General features: G+C 42.8%; 1 protein-coding gene across 1 annotated transcript in view; it reads right to left on the reverse strand.

Moving 5' to 3' along the window:
• PRKCE (protein kinase C epsilon) overlaps positions 1–24896 on the reverse strand; it is a 736834-nt gene that overhangs the window by 106893 nt on the left and 605045 nt on the right. The window lies entirely within an intron of this gene.

Raw genomic sequence — 24896 nt, forward strand, 5'->3', positions numbered from 1 at the left:
AGGGACATTGACAAAACTCACAGGGGCAGGACAGGGGAATTGAGTTCCTGCGGGGACGGGGACAAATTTGTCCCTGTGTCATTCTCTACCTTCAGTCTGTCCCGGTATGGCAGCTCTTATGTTCATATGTGAGCCAAGTATAGGACAATCAAGCCATTGTGACATCACTGGTGAGGTTGGCTCTTAGGCATTGGTGGAATGAGGCATTATGACATCACAATCTCAGCTCTGGAATGTTGCAACTCTATGGGTTCCTGCCAGGTACTTGGGACCTGGGTTGGCCACTGCTGAAAATAGGATACTGGGCTTGATGGACCTTTAGTATTTCCCACTTTGGCAACTCTTGTGTTCTTAAACCTTACTGGCCCAAACTCAGTACAAAATGCTGTTAAAACAACATTTTTAGCTAAGTTTCAAGGCACCTATTGGCACCTAAAAAAATCAGCGCCAGAATCGCACCTCAGTAGGCGTTTATGCCACCTAACGCCACTGTGAGTGTGGCGATCGCCAGAAGTGGCGTTAGGCAGCCTAAAGTGACTACGGAGGCGCAGTTCACATCACAGATAGGCGCCGGAAATGTGTGGCCTACATTTTTAGCGCCTGCCTTTGCTGCAGGTGCAATTCTGTACCCGGCACCGTCGCATGATTGACACGCGATCGGCGGCTGCATATAGAGTGCCGGAGTTTGAAAAGCCGTCTGGACCCCCGGACATGTCCTCAAAAGGAAATCCGGACGTCTGGTAACCCTATGTAAATGCATCAATATTTCTCAACTATACATAGACAGAGGTAGATTCGATAAATAGCGCCCAAAGTTAGGTCCTGGGATTATGCGCTTTAAGGACAAATTCTATAAAAGCAGTTCCATGTTATAGAATATTAGATTAAGGGGGGGACAGTAGTGTAGCGCGAGTGGGTGGCACCCGCCCTCTTCTCCATCCTCCGCTTCTTCCCTGCCCCCCCCGCCGTGCGCACGAGCTCCTTCCCTTCCCCTGTGCTTCTAACTTCCCCTGTGCGAGCAGCATCTCCAACTTGCCACTCACGCCGGCCTCGGCCCGGATTCACAGACAAGTCGCCTTGCGCCTACTGGCGCCTAACGTGGTTCATAGACAACCCCGCGAAAGACAAAGGCGCGCGCCGACAACTGAGCGCAAGACGGAGGTGCGAGCCGAAGAAAATTACAGTTTTTAGGGGCTCCGACGGGGGGTTAGGTTGGGGAGCCCCCCCAGTTTACTTAATAGAGATCGCGCCGGCGTTATGGGTGGTTGTAACCCTCCACATTTTACTGTAAACTTAACTTTTTCCCTAAAAACAGGGAAAAGGTGAAGTTTTCAGTAAAATGTGGGGGGTTACAACCCCCCAAACCCCCCCACAACGCCCCCACAACACGGCGCGATCTCTATTAAGTAAAGTGGGGGGTTCCCCCTCCAGGCCCCCCGTCGGAGCCCTAAAAACTGTAATTTTCTGCGGCGCGCACCTCCGCACTGCGCTCAATTGCCTGCGCGCGCCTTTGTCCCGGTACACTTTTGACCTGACACCGCCTAATGTAAGTGGTTTAATTGGGTTTGTGGCACGATAATTGATTGCACGATTAAAACACAATTAAACCCTTGTTAAAAAAAATTGCTGCTGCTATGCCGCGCCTAGGTCCCTGGCAGCGCGCAGCACATGGTGACGTTGACGCCAAGAACTGTTTAGGGGTGGCACCGGACTTCAGCCTCACTGTGCGCCGCTGGCCGCGATTCCGACAGGACCCTGTTCAATCCTGGCCTACCTTTCCAGCGCCCAGGGTCTCTGATCACCACAATTCTGGAAACAGCGCCTGTCTGACTAAGGGCTCCTTTTACGAAGCCGCGTTGGCGGTTTAACGCGCAGAATAGCGCGCGCTAATTTGTCGGCCGCGCTAGCCGCTATCGCCTTCTCTTGAGCAGGCGGTAGTTTTTCGGCTAGCGCGGGGGTTAACGCGCGCTAAAAAGTTGCGTGTGATAAAGCCGCTAACGCGGCTTCGTTAAAAGGAGCCCTAAACCTCCATTAGAAAGATATAAAAACAGACTCTTTCTCATTATGACTGGGATAGCCATGCAAATGATTCCTAAAAACTGGAAAAGTTGGGACAGTCTTAATTTTTCCTTTTGGTGGGGATCTTTATGTTTATGTTATAAATATGAAAAAATGAACTCAGAAATATCGTGTCATAATAAGCTATTTAAATTAATATGGGGGGTCCATGGATGAATTTTGTTAATTCTGATTAGTTGGGTGTCAGGTCAAAAGCGCGCCGCGACAAAGGCGCGCCCAGACAATTGAGCGCAGCGCGGAGGCGCGCACCGCTCTAAATTACTGTTTTTAGGGATCCGACGGGGTGGCGTGGGGGGGGGAACCACCCCACTTTACTTAATAGACATCGCGCTGCGTTGTGGGGGGTGTGGGGGGTTGTAACCCCCCACATTTTACTGAAAACTTAACTTTTTCCCTGTTTTTAGGGAAAAAGTTCAGTTTACAGTAAAATGTGGAGGGTTACAACCCCCCAAACCCCCATAACGCCGGCGCAATGTCTATTAAGTAAACTGGGGGGGTTCACCAACAAAACCCCCCGTCGGAACCCCTAAAAACTGTAATTTTGTGCGGCGTGCGCCTCCGCGCTGCGCTCAATTGTCGGCGCGCGCTTTTGTCTTTCGCGCCGTTGTCTATGAACCGATTAGTTGAATTATGCCTTTATTTTCTATTTGATTTGCACATCCAGGGAGGGGGGGAGGGGGGTAATATATTTTGTAGTATTCATTGATCAAATGTAAGTGCTGTTTTCTGATTTTATATAAGTATGTATAATTTAATGCACTTTGTTTCTGTTCTTGAATTAGGGTGGGGGGGGGAAATATTTTGTAATATTCTTTGCTCGATTGTAAGTGCTGTTTTATGAAGTTAATTGTATGTATATTTCATTGCACTGTTCTTGAATTGAAAATTAATAAAAGATTTATAAAATAAAAAAACCAGAAACGGCGCCTGTCCGTGATTGACACGTGGCGGGCGCCAGTTTTTTTAGGCGCCTGCCACGACAAGCGCCGCTTCCAGAATCGTCCCCCTTATGCCTTGAAGAAGAATTTGTGAAACAGAAGGTTCCAGATAAACGTTTCGCATTATTACATCGACTTGCACGATGATTTCATTTACAGGCATAGCTGTCTGTTCTTTCTATTTGCATTTCAATAAGCTCGCACTAGCAAACGAGAGCATTCCAAGGAAGCCTGGAATGCTGAAGGGTTAACCCCTGCATATGTCTACCCTTCTATTACATGCACTAGGAACTCAGCCATTATTTTTATAACAAACAAGAAAATCAGATTATGCAACCACTTTGAAATACTTACGCTCTTCTAATTGCTCAAATGTTTTGTGTCTGAAATAAAAATAATTTAAACAGGGCAGGAAATGTCTATTGTGCCAGCTAGAAAAAAAAAAACGCAAGCTACTTCTTGGAACAGGATGTCTTTTGCCAAACAAGTAGATGAGTTTTCCCTTTGAACTGGGGGTGACATTAGGACAAGCAGATATTAAAGCATTTGGCTCACGCAAGTGCGTTATAGTGGAGCTCAGTGAACTGCTTGCCCCTCGGTACACAAGGCCCAGCAACCGTGGTCTTTTAGCAGGCTTAGAGCTTGCTGTAAGTGGGAAATGCAAAAGATCTAGTAACATAGTAGATGACGGCAGATAAAGACCCGAATGGTCCATCCAGTCTGCCCAACCTGATTCAATTTAAATTTATTTATTTATTAATTTTTTTCTTCTTAGCTATTTCTGAGCAATCTGGCCATGGTTCCACGATATTCTCTTCACAAGCTTTTGCTTGCATGATTTTAGCTATGGAATTTTAACCCCTTGCAGAAATCACAAGAAATGAAACCCTTTGGAGGGAAGTTGGCGCCCGGGGTGATGGCAGCAGGCACTGCCGCGCTGCATGCACTCCCACTCTTCTCCGCTGCATGAGCACCCCACCCCCCTCGCATACCTCTTGAAATGTTTGTCGGCGTGCTGACCTCAGCAACTTTCTGACGTTACGTCCTGGTCCTGTGACCAGGAAGTGACGTCATAAGGGAGCCGAAGCCGGTGTGGGTAGCAAGTGGAACATGCTGCTGTCACCGGTGAATATTTAAAGAGGTACTCCTTTGGTGAAAAGCTATACTCCTTGGCAGTGGCGTAGTGAGTGAGGTTGGTGCCTGGGGTGGTGGCACCCGAGATCACCACGCAGTGTGCCCCCCCCCCCCCCGCCTACCTCTTGAAATGTTCGCAGGCATGAGAAGTATCTGTTACCCAAAGCATGCGCAGGCCTATATTTCAGGTACCTAGGGTCCTGTGACCAGGAAGTGACGTCATAAGGGAGCCGAAGCCGGTGTGGGTAGCAAGTGGAAGTATCTGTTACCTAAAGCATACGCAGGCCTATATTTCAGGTACCTAGGGTCCTGTGACCAGGAAGTGATGTCAGAAGGGAGCCGAGGCCAACGTGAGCAGCCAGTGGAAGATGCTGTTCACACTGTCAAACATTTAAAGAGGTATAGGGGTAGAGAGGAGGGAAGATGCCAGCACCTGGGGCAGTCTGTCCCCCACCCACCTTTTAATCTTGTAAGCAAGCCTTTTGGACTAGTGCCATTTTTATTCTTTATGTCTGAAATTTAATTCTGGCCTTTCCTACTTGACCTCAAGGCCGCTGGGGTAATATGTGCAGAGTGTAATCAAACTCTGAAATTTGTTGCTGGGGAATGTGGTGAAAGCGGTTAGCTTAGCAGGGTTTAAAAAAGCTTTGGATAATTTCCTAAAAAAAGAAGTCCATATGTCATTATTAAGATGTACTTGGGGAAATCCACTGCCTTATATCCCTAGGATAAGCAGCAGAAAATCTGTTTTACTATTTAGAATCTAGCTAGGTACTTGTGACCTGGTTTGGAACAATATACTTGGCAGGATGGAAATTTTTGTTCTTATGGAATTACGCTGGCTCTCAGTAGAAAAACAAGTTGAATTTAAGCTACGCTGTCTAACATATAAGATCTTATATGAAGATGATCCTGACAGTTTCTCCAGATTCACTGAACTATTAGGCAGATCTGTAGAACATCGTTTCTGATCGTTTGACTTGATCCTTTCCGGCTCTGAAAGGAATAAAATATGAGTCAACTGACTTCAAATCATTCAACTTTCAAAGTACAAAAATCTGGAACTTACTCCCCCTAGAGATTCGTGTTACTCCTATGCATGCAGCACTTCATAAAAATCTCAAACCATGGCATTTCAAAAAGCCTGCGTTAGAGATTTCGCTTGACCTTGACTCCGCACTGTATATTTATCTCTGTGTCATGAAAATGCTGTTTGTTGCCCGATATTTTGGAAGACTATGTTAGGACTTTACACAGCTGTTGATTTGTAGTGATAATACTGATTGTAACCCGCCTCAAACTCCCTAGGTGAGGATTTGGCAAGATATAACATAACATACCCGATCCGGACTTGTTCCTGTCACCTTTGGAACAGGCCATAGAGGTTTGCCTGGCGCTGGCCTTACATTCCAAGTAGAGAATGACACGGTGACAAAATTCATCACTGTTCCCGTCCCCGCGGATAACCGTGGGAAACCATCTTCATGTCATTCTTTAAGGAGAGAGGGAAGAATCAGAGTATGAATGGCCACAACCACTGACCCGCAAGCTTTGCTTTGAAGAATGCTGGTGTAGAAGGACTGAGGTTGAAACAGACACTACAGAATGACAGTCTCTGGTATCCTGAGCAGATATTGTGATGTCATAATGCCTCATAGTGCCTAAGAGCCAATCACATCAGTGATGTCACAATGGCTTCATTATCCTTGGCTCCCATAAGAATCAGAGTATGAATGGCCACAACCACTGACCCGCAAGCTTTGCTTTGAAGAATGCTGGTGTAGATAGACCGAGGTTGAAATAGACACTAGAAAATTACATAGGATTATTTCCCGTGGTTATCCGCGGAGACAGGAACGGTGATGAATTTTGTCACTGTGTCATTCTCTAATTCCAAGTATCCAAGACTGGAGTTGCCATTGAAGTCCAGAGAAGGCTGTCAAGCACTGGCCTTATTTCTCTACTTTTGGAGTAGCCATTTAAGAACCAGGCTTAAATTAAGCATCCAGAAAACGATGTCCCAGTTGCTCTTGATTTACTGGGCAAAACTGTCCGGTAGTGCAGGAGGTGAAATATCTGGGTGTTCTCCTTCGCTGAAAATTTTAGGGGTTATTTTAGATCGGTCCTTATCTTTTAAAGCCCATACAGATTCTCTGGTTAAGAGATGTTTTATTGTCCTCTGCAAACTGCGTTCTAGTAGGAAATATTTTGATTTTAGATCATTTAAAATCCTGCTTCAATCTTCAGTCCTTTCAATATTGGATTATTGTAATATTATTTATCTGGGATCGTATAAAATAACTACTAGCAGACTAAAAATCATACAAAATACAGCCATTCGTATGATTTTTAATCTGAAAAAACATGATCATATCAGTGTACCTTATCAAAAGCTTCACTGGCTACCGTTTGAGGCTAGAGGGTTATTTAAATTTGGATGCATTTGTTTTAAAGTTTTATTTGGCTTAGCGCCGACTTACCTTGTTTCTCATTTTAGTTTTTTTGTTTCTAAGAAAAATATTCGTAGATCTGGTTGGTTTTATTTTCCTTCAGCAAATGCAGGTCGTTACAAAAAAATTTTGGATAGGACCTTAGCATTCCAAGCAGGATTAATGAATTCATGTTTGAATCTTCTTGTTTCTCCATTTCTTACGTACTATCAATTTCGAAAAGTTCTTAAAACCCACTTATTTAAACAATATAATATACATTATTTTTATATTATCATATAATTATAATGTACTTTTAATCTTTTTATTTAGGGGGTGTAGCCTTGTTCAGTTATAGTGCACCATGCTTCGGACCATGTGGTTGCATTGTACCATGCAACCACAAATCAACAAAATAATAAAAACATTATTCGCAACTATGAGAAACCTAAGACAAATCAGAAAATTCTTCGACAGGAAACAATTCCAACTAGTGGTTCAATCACTAATCCTAGGCCTAATAGACTACTGCAACATACTATATCTACCCTGCCCAGCATCCATGATAAAACAACTTCAAACAATACAAAGCACAGCCCTAAGACTTATTTACTCACTGAAGAAATACGACCACATCACAGATGCATACCATGAATCACATTGGCTCCCAATACAAGCCAGAGTACACTTCAAATTCCACTGCCTTCTCTTCAAAGCTATAAACGGAGAAAGCCCTACCTACTGGAACCACTGACTAACCCTATCCACCTCAACCAGACACAGGAGAACCCACACAATATTCAAACACCCACCAACCAAAAATGTCAAAAGAAGCCACCAGAGCAGCTAAACAGGACCGACAGCTCACTAATCAGCAGACTTCGACCATAGACTACAAAACCTTCAAAAAAGAAACAAAACCCTACTCTTCAAAAAATACATAAAACCAATATAACACATCCAAACAGGCTTTTAACTCCTCCTCCAATTACCAACTGCTGCTTAACAAATTAGAAAATGCTCAAACTATTCGTTAAGTACTTCTTAATGTCTTAACAATATGTTCTTCTTCTTATAATAACAACTCTTGAGTAATCCGCCTTGAACCGCAAGGTAAAGGCGGAATAGAAATCACTAATGTAATGTAACGTATTGGCGGGAGGTCCTGCATTATATGTGTGAGGTGCTCAACCTTGCCCTGGCTGGCTCCCCGGAGCAATTGGTATTGGATCTTCCCGGGGCCTTTGGGACGTTGGGAGGAGCGCGCCGACTTTTGTGTCAGAAGCGAGGAAAGGCATTTTGAAATGTTGGACTTCTGACGCCCCTCCTGGGCTTTGACTTTGGAGAGCGGACGTGCATCAATTGGCCTGTTGGGAAGCCAGAGACGCGAAAGAGTCTCGGAAAAGGGGGCAGCACTTTCTGAAAGTTTGGGATCCTTATATTCGGCAGTTGCATCCTAAGGGTCGCAGTCTTCTTTTGAATGATTTGGGAGAGGTGTGAGGAGGGAAGGGATGTTTGGGGGTGGGGGAGGAGTCTGTGGTGTCTCAGGGGCATGGTGGGATAGTGAGTGTTGAGGTAGGGGTGGGTTTGGCTCTTTTCCCAGTTCTGAGGGGTGGTCTATAGGTTGGGAGTGGTATATGGTTGATTGAAGGATGGGAGGTTGGGGGGGTTTGCAGTCATTGTGGAAGGGGGAGCAGGGTGGTATTGTGGATGGGGGGGGGGGGGTTGGTTCTTGGGCCTGTTCTTCTAGTGAGTGGGAATTATCAGAGTACAAATTCCCAGTTTGCTTTGGTTATGATGGTCATGTGGGTCCGAGGCTAATCCTTCCAGTTTGACTGCAGTGGTGGTGGGGGTGTTCGGGGGGATGGGTTGGGGGGACCTGGGGACATTGTTAGTGTTGTGCTTTTTGTATATATTTTGGCCTTGTGACTTTTCAATAAAAACCGTTTCAACACTAATCTTTATCTATACTTATTTTAGTTTATATTGTGTTTTTTTTAATTCATTATTTTTAATGCTTGTATTAGTTACTTAGAATTTTATTATGTATGATGTTATTATTGTATGCTGAGTACCTATTGTGTAAACCACTATGAACTGCTGGTTAGGCGGTATAGAAAAATAAATTATTATTATTATTCTTGTTGACTCGGGGCTCACATTTAAGGGGCAGGTACAGACAGTAGTATGATAGGTGTTCTTTCAACTTTGTCTGGTAAATGGACTTAGACCAGGGATCTCAAAGTCCCTCCTCGAGGGCCACAATCCAGTCGGGTTTTCAGGATTTCCCCAATCAATATGCATGAGATCTATTAGCATACAATGAAAGCAGTGCATGCAAATAAATCTCATGCATATTCATTGGGGAAATCCTGAAAACCCGACTGGATTGCGGCCCTCGTGGAGGGACTTTGAGATCCCTGACTTAGACCCTATTTGTCAGCCCAGTTGTTTAAAAGAGTCCTGCAGACAATTGTTCTTTCAGTTCTTGATTACTGGAGTTTGGTGCTCCTGGGGGTACCGATGACGGCGGTGTGTACGCGCCAGATAGTCCAAAATTCAGTGATCAGAACTCTGTTTAGGTTGGGGAGGACGAGAGTACGTGACGGAATATGGATGAAGCTGATGGATAGGATTCGCTTTAACCTCTTACTAACCGTCTATATATGCTTGAACAACTTGGCTCTTAAATATCTTGTTGACAGCATTCTGCCACGTGTTCTGTCTTGTCCACTTCGATCTGTGGAACAATTAGAGCTGCAAATTCTATCCTTAAAAGAGCTGAGGCTAACAATGTCTAGGGATAGTATATTCTGTTGTATAGGGCCTAGGGAATGCAACAATCTCCTTGAAAACATTCGTCGGCAACAGATTATACAGAATTTTAAAAGATTGCTGAAACGGCATCTTTTTTTTTGCCAGATGAAATACAGGATATGAGACTGTGTTGTTAATGAGGAGGAGATGATGGTCGCCTATATATTTTAGTGTTTGCATCTTTTGCTCTGTTTTGTGGGTGAATTTATTGTCGATCTTCTATGTAATTTTGTACGTCATTTTGTATTTTTGTATGCAAGTTTGTAACCCGCCCTGGGTAAGGGCGGGATATAAATAAATAAACCGAACCATAACACACCACTCTTACTCATCATAACACATCAACTGCCATGAGGTCACTTACGTTTTGTTTTGATTTCATCCTCTTTTTTCTAACCGGCCAATTTTAAATGCTGACCGCAGCCAGCTAAATTAGCCCCGAATATTCAGTGCCAGGCTCTGTGTGCACCTCACCAATGAATGTCTGAGGCTACTTTAAACTGCCCTGGCTGCCGGAGTTTATACAAGTCCTGGCTGATATTCAACCACTTAAAAAAAATAAAGTCTTAAAAAAGACTTAAAAGAGACTTAAAAAGGACTTAAAAAAAATAAAATAAAATTCTTCACCCTCTGAGCCTTCTCTTGGTCCTTGAAGCAGCCCCTCTGCTTCTGGGCATTCTCTCCACCTCATTACTGATAACCTCTTTTCCTCTCAACCCCAAGGACTTTATAGCCCCCCCCCTACTTCCTATCATTGGTGGTTCAGTGGTGGGGGTGATGGTTGCAGGAGCAAGGCCCACTGGTTTGTCTCTCTCCTAATATATGCAGTGCCACAGTCAGCTTGTTTTCATTTGCCTAGCAGGTAGGGGGGGGGGGAAGAGTAATTCTCTCTTGGCTGGGGATCATTTATTTTATTTTTTAGTATTTATATATTATCACTTGTAGTCTAAGTGGTTTTCATTCAGGTTCTCATGCATTTTCCCCTAACTGTCCCAGTGGGCTTGCACTCTATCTAACGTACCTGCGGCCATGGGGGATTAAGTGACTTGCCCAGGGTCACAAGGAAAGGAGTAGTGTGGGATTTAAACCGACAGCCCCAGGGCGCTGAGATAGCAGCTCTAACCACTGTGCCACCCACTCCCCTTTACAATCAGCCAACACTTTCCTGATGGGCAGTATGGTAGGCATTCTTCCAACTCCGAGAGACAGACAGTAAAGTCTCTGCCTGTACCAGCATCTTTTTTCCCTTCTATTCCCCCATATTTTAGGGCTCCTTTTACGAAGCCGCGTTAGCGGTTTAATGAGCGTAACGGCGCGCGCTAATTTGCCGGCCGCGCTGGCTGCTACCGCCTCCTCTTGAGCAGGCGGTAGTTTTTTGGCTAGCGCGAGGGTTAGCGTGCGCTAAAAAGTTAAATGCGCTAACGCGGCTTCGTAAAAGGAGCCCTTAGTGTATAAATCATTTGGAATGATTTTGATCTTTAAAGCAGCAGATAAATTTTAAATAAAAACTAAATAAGCATTAGGAATAAACACAGGCACTTTCTAACAAGCATAGATAATTGCCAGGGTCCACTATAAATGCGCCTGTTTTAACTTTCAAAATCCTATATGGTATCCTCCCTCCCTTTATCCCTCTTTCGTGGAATTCCTCAAACCCTAATACCACCAGATCCTCCCACAAATTAAAACTATCCTTCCCCTCGCTAAAAGGCATTTCCCACACAGGAAAGCTAGGGACCTCCCTCCACTTCAAAATCACTGAGCTCTGGAACAACCTTACCTCCCCTCTTCGGAACTTGAGCTCTCTCCAAGTTTTCCGCAAACATCTGAAAACCTGGCTTTTCTCAAAAAATGTAAGTCTCCCTCCAACTTAGGAATCAAGGAAACTCTTATATCTTGGCATCCCAAGTCCTCTAAATTTTCTTCACACTTCTACCTCTAACCCTCTGTTGTAGTTCCTTCCTATTTCTCCTACTGTAAACCGCGTCGAGCTCTACGAACGTGGAGATGATGCGGTATACAAACCTAAGGATTATATTAGATTAGATTATTTTTTTTTTAAAGTACAGTAATTATATACCACTTTTTGCTTAAGTGGTTTATATTCAGGTACGCAGGTGTTTTTTCCCCCCCCCTATCTGTCCTGGTGGGCTTGCACTCTATCTAATATACCTGGAGCAATGGGGGATTAAGTGACTTGAACAAGAAAAACAATGTATATAGGATTAAAGAGAGATCAATCATAAATCCACAAAAATACCACCCTTCTATTCAATTTTCAAATTCTTAATTAGAAACAGTGATGAAGTTTTCTCATATCAGACTTATCTCCACTAATCCAGCACAACCAATCCCAACCCAATATCCAACACTCTAAATTTCTATCTTTAATTGTTACCAGTTTTTCCCACTGGTGCCCGTCCTTCGTTCAAATGTACCAACTTAACAACTTACTTCTCATCAACATCTTATGTTATCTTTTTCACCTTCGCAGCCTTGCACCTTTGTAACTCAAAGCGCAATCTCCTTTCTCTTCTCCTACTTATGCTCTGAATATCGTCGACTGTATAATGCTACTCATTGTGAAACCATGTAATACACAGCCCTGTAACTCTCCTGTTACTATCACTAGATGTTCAATGCTATACTCTGTAATTCTGTACAGTTTCTCTTCATTGTAAACCGCCTAGAAGTCGCAAGATTGTTGGCGGTATATAAGAATAAAGTTATTATTATTATTATTATTATTTACCCTTAGATCTCTCTAATACTCTTTTATCTACCAAACGTTATCAAAAACCCATAATTTCAACCTATTCTTATCTCCTAAAGACCTCCACTTCCCTTTGGTAACTCTTTACCCAATATATATTACCTTAAAAATTCTATGTCATCGCTTATTCTTTTCCTTCAAATTTTGAATGTAATTTTTGTTTTAGTTTGGATGTAATCTGCCTTGAGCCGCAAGGTAATGGCGGAATAGAAATCACTAATGTAATGTAATGTAATCAGACATTTAAAGTTCTTTATAGAGGAGAGGCCTCAGATCCCCATGTGTTGCCAGTGGCACTTTAAATGTGTGATTAGTGGAGATAAGTCTGATATGAGAAAACTTCATCACTGTTTCTAATTAAGGATTTGAAAATTGAATAGAAGGGAGGTATTTTGGGGGAATTAAGTGACTTGCCCAGGGTCACAAGGGGCAGCATGGGATTTGAACCCACAACCCCAGGGCGCTGAGGCTGTAGCTCTAACCACTGTGCCACACGCTTCCAGTGTCCTTCAGCGTTAAATTTAACTAAACTTCTCTCAAACAAGGCATCATCATTGATCAAAGCTGAAACAACAGCAAAACTAATAATAATTTTGTAAAAGCCAGTGTGGTTTCCTCTCTTTTCCCAAAATATTCTTTTAGATCTGTAGCGGAGATAGTACAATCGCATGAAAAACAATGGGGACATAAGTGGGTTTTCCTGCAGGAAAACTGTGCCAGCGTGGAATATTTATCCAGAAGTAAAGATGCCAGCACATCCTAAGCGCATCATAAAACCATTATAGCAACTCAAACGTTTGGAACACGATGAAAAGGTGGCATTAAAGTCTTACACGAGAGACAGTTTATATTTCCAATGCAGGCTCTTAAAGTAACTTGGTTTTCTCCATGCCTGGACAATTAGCCTAGTTAAGTGACCTCTTTTCTTGGTTCATCTGGATCCAGATATTAACTGCTAATTACTATGTGTACAATTTCAAAGCGCTTTGGCGATCCTGGGAATTGAAACTTTAGTCCTTCTCAAAAGAACTAATCCTTACTCTGCTTCCGCCCACTCCCCAGCCAATGCAAGGAAAGTCCAAATATGGTGCAATCTGCAGAAAGCGAGAAGGCTGTTCTCAGTACATGCCGCATTGTACATCTGTCTAAGCTTTCAACTTCTTTATCGGACTGTTGAAATAAAACCATCACTCTCAGCTCTGACAACTAGCAGCTTACTGGATTTGAATTAAGAAGGACCGCGGTGTACAATGTACAAATTTACGGGAACTTAATATGGCGTAGAATTAAAACAGTATTGAAAATTGATAATTCCATTTCTTTCACCTATGAAACTCTTATCCTGCGTTCTTCAAATCCTAAGATTATCATTCCTGCAAATCAAAAGAAACGTTTTAACATCCTCCTCGCTGCTGCCAATCATCTTATAATTTGTAATTGGAAGGATAACACTAAGCTCAACTTTCGCGATTGGTGGAGCTCTGTGGGTTCTATACCTAAATATAATAATAATAATAATTTTATTTTTATATACCGCCATACCAAAAAAAATGGTTCTAGGCGGTTTACAACAAATAAGCACAAGTCATACAGTGGAGAGTTATTTTAAAAGAAAAAAAACAATTCAAAACAAAATACAATAAATAAGAACTGGTTCTACAGTAGAAAATATGATTTAAAAGAAAAATGCAATTTAAGGGCTCCTTTCACGAAGACGCGGTAGCGGATTAACGCGTGTAATAGTGTGTGTTAAACCGCCGGCCGTGCTAGCCGCTACCGCCTCCTCTTGAGCAGGCGGTAGTTTTCCGGCTAGCGCGGGGGTTAGCGCGTGATGAAAAGTCACGCGCGTTAAAGCCGCTCCTGCGGCTTCGTATAAGGAGCCCTAAAAGAATGGTTCTAAGCAGATTACAACAAATAAGAACCGGCTCATTTTAGAGATCAAATAAATAATATTTGTTTTTAATTCATACCCATTTCCCTAATTCCTTTTGTGTTTACCTTAAATGTTTCTTACATTTACTTTATCAATTGTATTTCTTACCCTCTTTACCACTTGTGTCTATAGCATGTCTGCCTATAATTACTTAGTATGTTTTGTCGTCAGTCATGTCGATCATAGAAAGTTTGTATTAAATGTTTTATTTACTTTTTTACTGTAAAGTTATTTTATATTCTGTACAACGCTTTGAAGAAATGAAAAAGCGTTTAATCAAAAATTGAATAAACTATAAACTATAAAATCTTGTATAATGGCACATTTTTTGTAAAACTTGAGATCTTTAAATGACAATCGAGTAGCTGTTCCCCATATCTCAAAGGCTCACCTTGCCTCAGCCGCATTTTTCTACTTAGTTCCAATATTGTGGAACAGTTTACCAGTAGAGTTAAGGAAGGAAGAATCATTTCACAATTTTAAGAGACATCTAAAAGCATATTTTTTCCCCAAATGGCTCACTCGAATTGAATAATGGAATGGGGATCGCAGTCTGCCTTAATTCGTACTGATCCGTGTTCATTTGGATTTATTTATTTCATACTAGTATTTGAGCCCGTTACATTAACGGGTGCTAGAATAGATGTGTAGACTTTTAGCACAATGGGTCGCTGAGGCGTTTCTTTCTTTCTTACTTTATGGTTTTTATCTCTCTCCCTGCCCCCCCCTTTCTTTCTGTCTCTGTCCCCCTGTGTGTCTTTGTCTCTTCCCTGGCCCCCTGTCTTACTGTCTCTCTCCCTGGCTGTCTGTCAGTCTTTCTTTGTTTCTGTATCTTCTCCCTTTGCGAGTGTGGGGCAGTTGTAGGCGCGCAAGCGCACTCCTTCTGGCCACGGACATACAGAACACGCAGGTAGGAGTGCGCATGTGCCGCTTAGGGTTTTATTATGTAGTCATTAAGCCTGTTACATTAACGGGTGCTAGAATATATGTCTGTCTGTCTCCCTCCCACTGACTCTCTCTCTCTCCCTAGCCCCCTTTCTCTGTCTGTCTTTCTGTCCCTCTCCCTGCCCCTGTGTCTTTCTTTCTTTCTGTCTCCCTCCCTCCCGCTGTCTGTCTGTCATTTTTCCCCATTTCCCTGTGCAGCAGCATTTCCATCCCACTTCCCTATGCAGCATTTCCATCCCACTTCCTTCCTATCCCCCCCTTCCCCTCCAAGTCCCTGTATAGCAGTAGCAGCATTTTCCCCCACCCCCATTTCCCTTCTCTTACCGCGATCTGCTCTTCTCTTGCCTGCTCCATTCGTCCCCTCCCCCTTCTTTTACTGCCGTTGTCCTGCTCGATCTGGCCTGCTCCAGACCCTCCAACCGCCAACAAACCTCCGGGCTCCAGCCGCGTAGGCAGCACTTTAAACACGCTGCTTCGCAGCCTTCTACTGCCGATTTCCTCTCTCGCGTCTGTCTCTGATGATGTCATCAGAGACGCGGCAGAGGAAATCAGCAGTATAAGGGCGCGAAGCAGCGCATTTAAAGTACTGCCTACGCCGCTGGAGCTGGGAGGTTTGTGGAGGGTCAACGGGCGGAGCGGGGCTGCTCTCCACCACTCGGTTGTTGCCACTGCTCCACCGGGTCCGCGAGTGTGTTGTAGTCGCGCATGCGCACTTCTTCAGGCCACAGACATACGGAACACGCAAGTGGAAGTGCGCATGCGCGGCTTAGGGTTTTATATTATAAGATGACAGCTTTGGTGGATATGTTTTAGAAATGTCAATTTCTTTCCTTTCCTGTTCTCTAATGGAGTTCCTTTTTTAAATATGATTACGTTTTGATGTAAACCGCTTTGCTCCTCTTTGGCTTTATAGGTGGTATAGAAAGATTTTAATAAACATAAACACTAGATAAATATTGTAACCGTTTAGTTCGAGGCGGTTTACATTAAGAGCTGGACAGTCAGCGAAAAATAACATGAAGTCTTTGAATGCAGGAATATTTGTAGGGAGGGAGAGAGACAGAGTAAAAGTCACAATGTAGGGACATCGAGTACTTATCTTTATGTATCAGCTTGACTCGTATATTTCAGTATACATTATTATATGTTTGTAATTGTTAAATATTGCTTTGTTGATATTTTATGTACTTTTGGTATTAACTTTTTAAGTACAATAAAATTTATTGGAAAAAAAAAATAAAAATGAAGGACCGCGGTGAAACTCAGATGAAAGAAAGACTGAATCTCAAGATGGCTTGGGAGATTATTAGTTTAGATTTATAAACGATTGCCTGGTGTATATGGATTTGATATATAGCTTTTCTGTGTTAAAACGTAAGACGTTTACATTTATTATATGCAGGGACTTTCTCTGTCCCTAGTGGTCTCACCATCTACATTTTTGTACCTGGGACAATGAAGAGTTAACCCTTTCAGGACCATAAGGATCGTAGGCCAATTTTTGTGGTTTTGACGACATTTTTATGGTAAAAAGGGCTTGCAGATGCCAAAAAATTGATTTTTTGTGTGAAATATCATTATTTTTTTTAAAAAAAATCAAACTTCTGGCTTATGGACAGTATGGCAAGTGAATCTTCTCGTCAATCTGGCAACGACGCTAATGAATGAATGTCGGAACCAGTTTGTTTACATAAAGGCAGTATCATATGGAATCCGTACATATCAAATTTAGAACTGTAGACTATCCCAATCAAAATTTATAGGATTTTAAAGTTATGGGACAAATATGTCCCTTGGTCCTGAAAGGGTTAAGGGGGGATTCTTTAAATGGCATCCAGATGATCCCCAGTAGGCTCGTATTCCGCAAAGGCTGTTCCTCGCAGAATGGCCTTTAGAAAATACTAGTTTAGTGTGCTTTTCGGCCCAAATTCTTTAAACAGCGCTTGTTGTTGGTGGCTGCCTTAAAAGCGCCCACCAAATGCGTGGCAATCACATGACTGGGCCATTTAGAGAATCGCACCTCTGGAAAAGGTAGGCGTCGGGAATGTAGGCCAGGGTGTTCAAGGCCTACGTGTCCGGTGCCTAACTAAGATGTGAATCACGCTTCCGTAGGCGCCTGCCACTTCCAGCATTAGCCACACCTACAAGAGGCGTTAGGTACCGTAATGAGCCTACACAGGCATGATTCCAGCACCATTTTTTTAAGGCGCCGGTAGTTGCCTTGAAAATCAGTTTTAAACATTGTTTAAACATAAGAACATAAGAATAGCCTTACTAGGTCAGACCAATGGTCCTTCAAGCCCAGTAGCCCGTTCTCACAGTGGCCAATCCAGGTCCCTATTACCTGGCCAAAACCCAAGGAGTAGCAGTATTCCATGCTACCGATCCAGGGCAAGCAGTGGCTTCCCCCTTGTCTTTCTCAATAACAGACTATGGACTTTTTCTCCAGGAACTTGTCCAAACCTTTTTTAACTGTTCTTACCACAACCTCTGGCAATGCGTTCCAGAGCTTAAGTATTCTCTGAGTGAAAAAATATTTCCTCCAATTGGTTTTAAAAGTATTTCCCTGTAACTTCATCAGGTGTCCCTTAATCTTTGTAATTTTTGAGAGTGAAAAATGGATCCACTTGTACCCGTTCTACTCCACTCAGGATTTTGTAGACTTCAATCATATTTCCCCTCAGCCGTCTCTTTTCCAAGCCCACTGCATGAACCATTAGGCTATTACTATCATATATCATGTTCCAACTTACTACTGCTCCAGTAGGCTCAGGGTCGACATTAGATGCACTAGAGCTCTAGGAAATAATTTAGAAGTGGACTCAGAATCAGGTGCCCTGATGATCTGCTTCAGTGATATCACTCAGCTTCACCTAGTGGGACCCTTGGGCAGTGGTCATTTTTCCACTGCTAGGCTGCCAACTTGGAAACTTCTGCCACTGATCTGAAACATTTTGAACCTGCTGGCCCTGATCTGAAACACAGAAACATGATGGCAGATAAAGGCCAAATGGCCCATCCAATCTGCCCATCAGCAGTAACCTTTCTTCCTCTCTCTAAGAGATCCCACGTGCCTATCCCACACTTTTTTGAATTCAGATACAGTCTCTGCCTCCACCACCTCTTCCAGGAGACTGTTCCACGTATCTACCACCCTTTCTGTAAAAAAATATTTTCTTAGATTACTCCTGAGCCTGTCACTTCTTAACTTCATCCTATGCCCTCTCATTCCAGAGCTTCCTTTCAAATGAAAAGTTTCAACTCATGGGCATTTACGCCACGTAGGCATTTAAACGTCTATCATTTCTCCCCTCTCCCGCCTTTCCTCCAAAGTATACAGATTGAGATCTTTAAGTCTGTCCCCATACGCCTTATGATGAAGACCACGCACCGTTTTAATAGCTTACCTCTTGACCGACTCCAACCTTTTTATATCTTTTTGAAGGTGTGGCCTCCAGAATTGTACACAATATTCTAAATGAGGTCTCACCAAAGTCTTATACAGGAGCATCAATGCCTCCTTTTTCTTACTGGCCATACCTTTCCCTATGCACCCTCGCAGCCTTCTAGCTTTTGCCGTCACCTTTTCAACCTGTTTTCAACATACAATCACACCCAAGTCCCGCTCTTCACCCCCTTTGGGTTTTTGCAGCCCAAATGCATGACCTTGCATTTCTTAGCATTACATTATAGCTGCCAAATTTCAGACCATTCTTCAAGCTTGGCTAGGTCTTTCTTCATGTTATTCACACCATCTGCACATTTTGATATCACTCGCAAAAAGGCAAATCTTACCTGGCAGCCCTTCAGCAAAACAGCATCAAACATGGAAGCAAACTATCCTTCATGACTTTCACTATAACTGGGGAACAAGAATTCAATAAACATTAAGACCTTTTATAATCAATTTTGGGGAAAAATCTCTCCATGGCTGAAATGGACCAGATAACTCAACAGGTAGAGCCATACCAGTAAAAGAATCCGCCATTTTCTTTACTTTTAAAACAAAAGCTTCAGCAAAGCTCTCACACGAAATTGAAGAGCACAAAAACCCAATAGTTCCTTAGATGAAAACAAACACTTTCTGGTGTTAATTTTCTGGTCTAAAAATTTTTTCCTAGCCTCAATTGTTTGCTTTCTGTAAGGCTGCAAATTCCTATAATCTTGTAAAGTATAAGTATCAGGCTATTTGTGCCAAGAATGCTCTTTCTGGCGCAATTTGTTGCTTCAATGATTTCATCTCATCTGAAAACCAAGCAGCAACATTTATCCACTTCACTCTAATTTCCGATCTAAGCATTCTGCCAAAGAACTATGCCATATACCACAAGCCTCAGTCCGAGATACAGATTCTAAATTATCCACCTTAGGAATCCAAAAAGGTTTTAACATATTCACATCAAAGTGTCCTCTACAACTAAGTACTGGGCAAGACACATTAATCTCTACTTCCCTTAAATAAAATATGAGGGTTGATTCAAAAAGTCGTGGCAACTATTTTTTTTTTCTCTCTTGAAAATGCGCCAGCGCTGGAAATCTAATACAGTGGTACCTTGGATTACGAGCATAATCCGTTCCAGGAGCATGCTCGTAATCCAAAATGCTCGTTTATCAAAGCGAGTTTCCCCATAGGAAATAATGGAAACTCACTTTGATGCGTTCCCCCCCCCTAGAACTGGCATTGCTCCCCTCGAAGGCCCCCCCTGCGATCCGACACCCCCCCCCGAACGTGAACTCGCAGGCCTTGAGCATGCGCAGATGCTTAAGGCCCAGCAGATGAGGAGGCCGATCTTCGGGGTGACCAGATGAGGGTAGGAAGCGGCGGGGGGTGCCCAATCGTGTCGGGGGGTGTGTGCCCAATTGTGGCGGGAGGAGGTGCCGGATCGTGGCGGGGGGGGGGGTGCTGGATTGTGGCAGGGGAGGGTGCCGGATCGGGGGGGAGGGTGCCGGATTGCGGGGGGGGGGGGGGACGCTCGTAAATCGAGCCATCGATTTTGCAAATGTTTTGCTCATCTTGCAAAACACTCGCAAACCGGTGCACTCGTAAACTGAGGTACCACTATATATACATTTGAAAGTGTGTGGCATATACTTCTTAATGTTGCCACCAGATGAGAGATGAGTGCACCGATCTGGAATTGATCACGCCTCCAATGTCAATCTTTTGGTGACAGCGGTGCATAATGGAAGTAACGTCAAGATAGCAGTTCGCTGTGGTGAAAATGCACAGGAATGTCATACAGAGCTATGAGAAGCATTGGGTGATTGTGCTCTGCTGTATCAAATAGTGGCAAGGTGGGTAGAGGCCTTCAAACAGGGAAGATTGTCAATTACTGAACTGCTATAATTGAATAGTGCCTAATTGAAGATAGGCACTGAACTAGTAAAGAATTAGCCCAGCATACAGGTATGCCTGCATTGACAACTAACTGTGGACAACCTGGGAGATTATTTTGAAGGATGTTAACAGTTAAACAGTTTGTACTTTGTTGATCATGTTGTACACTGTATTCCTGTGACAGGGTGAAGTTCCTGTCACTGACCAGTGGAGGAAGCCTGAGCAGTAAAAAGAAGGAGTTAATTTGCATAACATCCTGCAAAAGCTGCTGGGAGCTGTCCACTCATCCTGAGGGAATAGTGGTGCTGAAAAGGACACTACCAGAGCAAAGAGCCTGTTAGACTGGCCTGCCCCAGTAGACCTTAGGGGTGTCTAGGAGGGTACCCCAGGGTTACTGACCAGTAGTGGTAGTGGTACTAGTATTAGCATTAGCATTAGCATTAGCATTAGCATTAGAGAGACCAGGAAAGTCCTGAGTGAGTATGTCTGGGATAAGAAGACTGAGGGGCTGGGAGAGTCCTCAGTGTGTGCATCCAGGAGAAGAGGACTGAACGGTCTCTTCTCTAACTGGGTTGGGGGAAATGAAGGAGTTGGCAATCTGTTGGACAAAGCAGGTTCAGTGTAGGGCCTTTAGGAGCTGTGAGCTCTGTTTCTTTGATAAAAACAATACCTGCATCTGAATTTCTACTCATTTTTCTAATAAAATCCAACTTATTGCAAACTGATCATGAATTAAAAGTAGATATGGCACTGGAATAGAAAAGGTTTCAAATGGTAGGCAATTTAAAACAATTTGAGTTATACCACTTAGAATGAGAACAATTATTAACACCACTAGAATAAAATACTGAATGGAGTGGAACGAGTAGATGTGAATCGCTTGTTTACTCTTTCCAAAAATACTAGGACTAGGGGACATGTGATGAAACTACTAAGTAGTAGACACAAACTGTAAAAAATATTTCTTCACTCAATAGGTAATTAAAATTCTGGAATTTGTTGCTGTAGAATGTAGTGAAAGTGGTTAGCTTAGCGGGGTTTAAAAAAGGGTTGGATAATTTCCTAAAAGAGAAGTCCATAAGCCATTATTAAGATGGCTTGGGGAAATCTACTGCTTATTCCTAGATTAAGCATCATATAATCTTTGGGATCTTGCCAGGTACTTGTGACCTGGTTTGGCCACTGTTGGAAACAGGATACTGGCCTTGATGGACTTTCAGTCTGTCCCAGTATGGCAACTCTTGTGTTCTTATGATTTGGGTTTTTTTTTTTATACTTTTATTTTATCCAGCTTTTATATTCTACCCACACCATATCGAAAGGTTCAAGGTGGATTACATTAAGTAAAAGAGGAACAATTCATCCCAGAAATACACAGATACAATTGAGCGGTACAGTACTCATTTTAACAATCCCTCATAAAAATATCACACTTAAAGCAAAAGTAACACATGTATAATCATCCTATCATAAATGTACTCAATTTGAGTTAAAATATTTTCCAAAATAAAATAGCCTTAATTACTTTTTGAAACTGAACTTACAGTAATTATGTACTTATGTAATAGAATTAGGAAGAAGATTAAGTTCAAGTTCAATTTTATTATTTGATAAATCGCCTATATAAAACATTCTAAGCGATGAACAATTTTAAAAACAACCTATGGGGAAACAGACAGTTTTAAAACAATTTTAAAACAGCATTTTAGAAAACAAATATTATTAAGACACAAGTAAAAAGTCAGGATATTTATAAGGTTTCTTTATACATGTGGCTTAGTGACAAACATGATATAAAAGGGAAAAGGGAAAAAAGTTACAATTATCTCAGTCAGAAAAACATAAAGGGGGTAAAAACTTAGCTACAGTATAAGAAAAAGATGTTCAATTTCTTTTTAAATCTAACGCTCTTTGAAGAAGGAGCTATCATTTTCAATTGATTACAAGTTCCAAATTTAGAATGATAAAAAAAACCCTAAACCTCACAAACTAATACAAATACAGTGGAGCCAAATCATGAATAATTTTAAATATATTTTAAAAAAACAACCCAAAACAACAAAGTTTAAGATCAGTCCTAGCCTCAATAGAAAGACAATGGAAACTCACATACCAAAGTATAACTCGCTCAGATTTCTTCAATGAGCAAATCAGCCAAAGAGCTGTATTTTGGACAGAGCGCAACGTTCTCAATAAAAGTTTAGAACAACCTGAATACATAACATTGCAATAATCTAGCTTAGATAATACAAGTGTTTGTACTGTCAATCTTAGGGCTCCTTTTACTAAGGTGTGCTAGCGTTTTTAGCGCACGCAGGAAATTACTGCGCGCTACGCTTCTAGAACTAACGCCAGCGTGCGCTATTCCACCCGTTAAAGTCCTAACGTACCTTCGTTAAAGGAGCCTAAATCTTTCTTGACTACAAGATCCAGAGAAGAGCGACTAGGATGGTCAAGGGGCTGGAGGAGCTGCCGTACAGCGAAAGATTAGAGAAACTGGGCCTCTTCTCTCTCGAACAGAGGAGATTGAGAGGGGACATGATCGAAACATTCAAGGTACTGAAGGGGATAAACTTAGTAGATAAAGACAGGTTGTTCACCCTCTCCAAGGAAGGAAGAACGAGAGGGCACTCTCTAAAGTTGAAAGGGGATAGATTCCGTACAAACGTAAGGAAGTTCTTCTTCACCCAGAGAATGGTGAAAAACTGGAACGCTCTTCTGGAGACTTATAGGGGAAAACACCCTCCAGGGATTCAAGACAAAGTAGATAAAGACAGGTTGTTCACCCTCTCCAAGGTGAAGAGAACGAGAAGGCACTCTCTAAAGTTAAAAGGGGATCGATTCCGTACAAACGTAAGGAAGTTCTTCACCCAGAGAGTGGTGAAAAACTGGAACGCTCTTCTGGAGACTTATAGGGGAAAACACCCTCCAGGGATTCAAGACAAAGTAGATAAAGACAGGTTGTTCACCCTCTCCAAGGTAGAGAGAACAAGAGGGCACTCTCTAAAGTTGAAAGGGGATAGATTCCGTACAAACGTAAGGAAGTTCTTCTTCACCCAGAGAGTGGTGGAAAACTGGAACGCTCTTCCGGAGTCTGTCATAGGAGAAAACACCCTTCAGGGATTTGAGACAAAGTTAGACAAGTTTCTGTTGAACAAGAACGTGCGCTGGTAGGGCTAGTCTCAGTTAGGGTGCTGGTCTTAGACCAGAGGGCCGCCACGTGAGCAGACTGCTGGGCATGATGGACCACTGGTCTGACTCAGCAGTGGCAATTCTTATGTTCTTAAGATTTACGAATTCGTCAAGGTTACGCACGGTCCAAAAACAGCTCCATATAAGAAGATTTACCTGCAGGTCTTTTGTTAACTTATGATCTTGTGCGATGCCCAATATCTTCAATGAAGGATCCAAATTACGGTTCATAGTCATTCGCGTGCGAAACTTCAGCACGCCGACATTGCAGTCCTGACCATTCGGCGCAGGACACCAGCGCGCCACCTAAAATGTGACTTTTAAAGAACTGCAACGCAGGGTGTGAGTGGGGAACCCCCCCCCCCCAGTTTACTTCATATTCTTCGCGCTGCCGTTGGGAGGGGTTTGGGGGGGTTCGAATCCTCCATTATAGAGTAAACTTAACTTTTTCCCCATTTTTTAAGGAAAAAGTTAAGCTTTCTCTATAATGTGGGGGTTCCCCCCCACACCCTCCGTCGGAGCACTTTAAAAGTCACTTTTTAGGCGGCGCGCTGGTGTCTTGTGCCGAATTGTCGGCACTGCAATGTCGGCGCGCTGAAGTCTCACGCGCTTTTGTCCCATCACCCTACAGTATGATGACACATTATTTATTAATACTGAATCGTGATGATTTTGATCATGAGAAGCATCGCGGTATATAAGCTGTTATTATTATTATTATTACAAAGCAGCGGTGGACATTTCTACCGCGGGCCCTAGGGCGCTAAATGCTCTAACGCCGCTCCAACACTCATAGAGTTCCTATGAGCGTCGGAGCGTTTAGCGCTCTGGGCCGCAGTAGAAACCTTTACCGCGGCTTAGGCAGTGGTAGCTGCCCTACCGTCACCAAACTTAGGGGTCCTTTTACTAAGGCGCACTAGCTGATTTAGTGTGCGCTAAATGCTAACGCGTCCATAGAATATAATGTACACGGGACAAGATGGTGGCGGTGTGAGAGCAGCCGGAGTTCCGTCTTATTACATTGCATTACATTACATTATGGATTTCTATTCCGCCATTACCTTGCGGTTCAAGGCGGATTACAAAAGAGTTAAATAAGGTGGATTACAAAAAGATATCTGGACATTTTCCAAGGGAGATGGAGAGAGTAGCAGGACATTTCCAGGAAGATAAAGAGTAGATCAGGTTTTTTCAGGAGGTCGGGGAGGTGGTGGTAGGAAAGACGGAAGCTTGTGGAGTTAGGTCTTTTTCAGGGATTTTTTGAAGAGTATAGTCTTTATTTCTTTTCTGAATGTTTTGTAGTCTGGGGACGTTATCA

This window comes from Geotrypetes seraphini, chromosome 3 (genome assembly GCF_902459505.1).
Source record: "Geotrypetes seraphini chromosome 3, aGeoSer1.1, whole genome shotgun sequence".
Taxonomy (NCBI): Eukaryota; Metazoa; Chordata; class Amphibia; order Gymnophiona; family Dermophiidae; genus Geotrypetes; species Geotrypetes seraphini.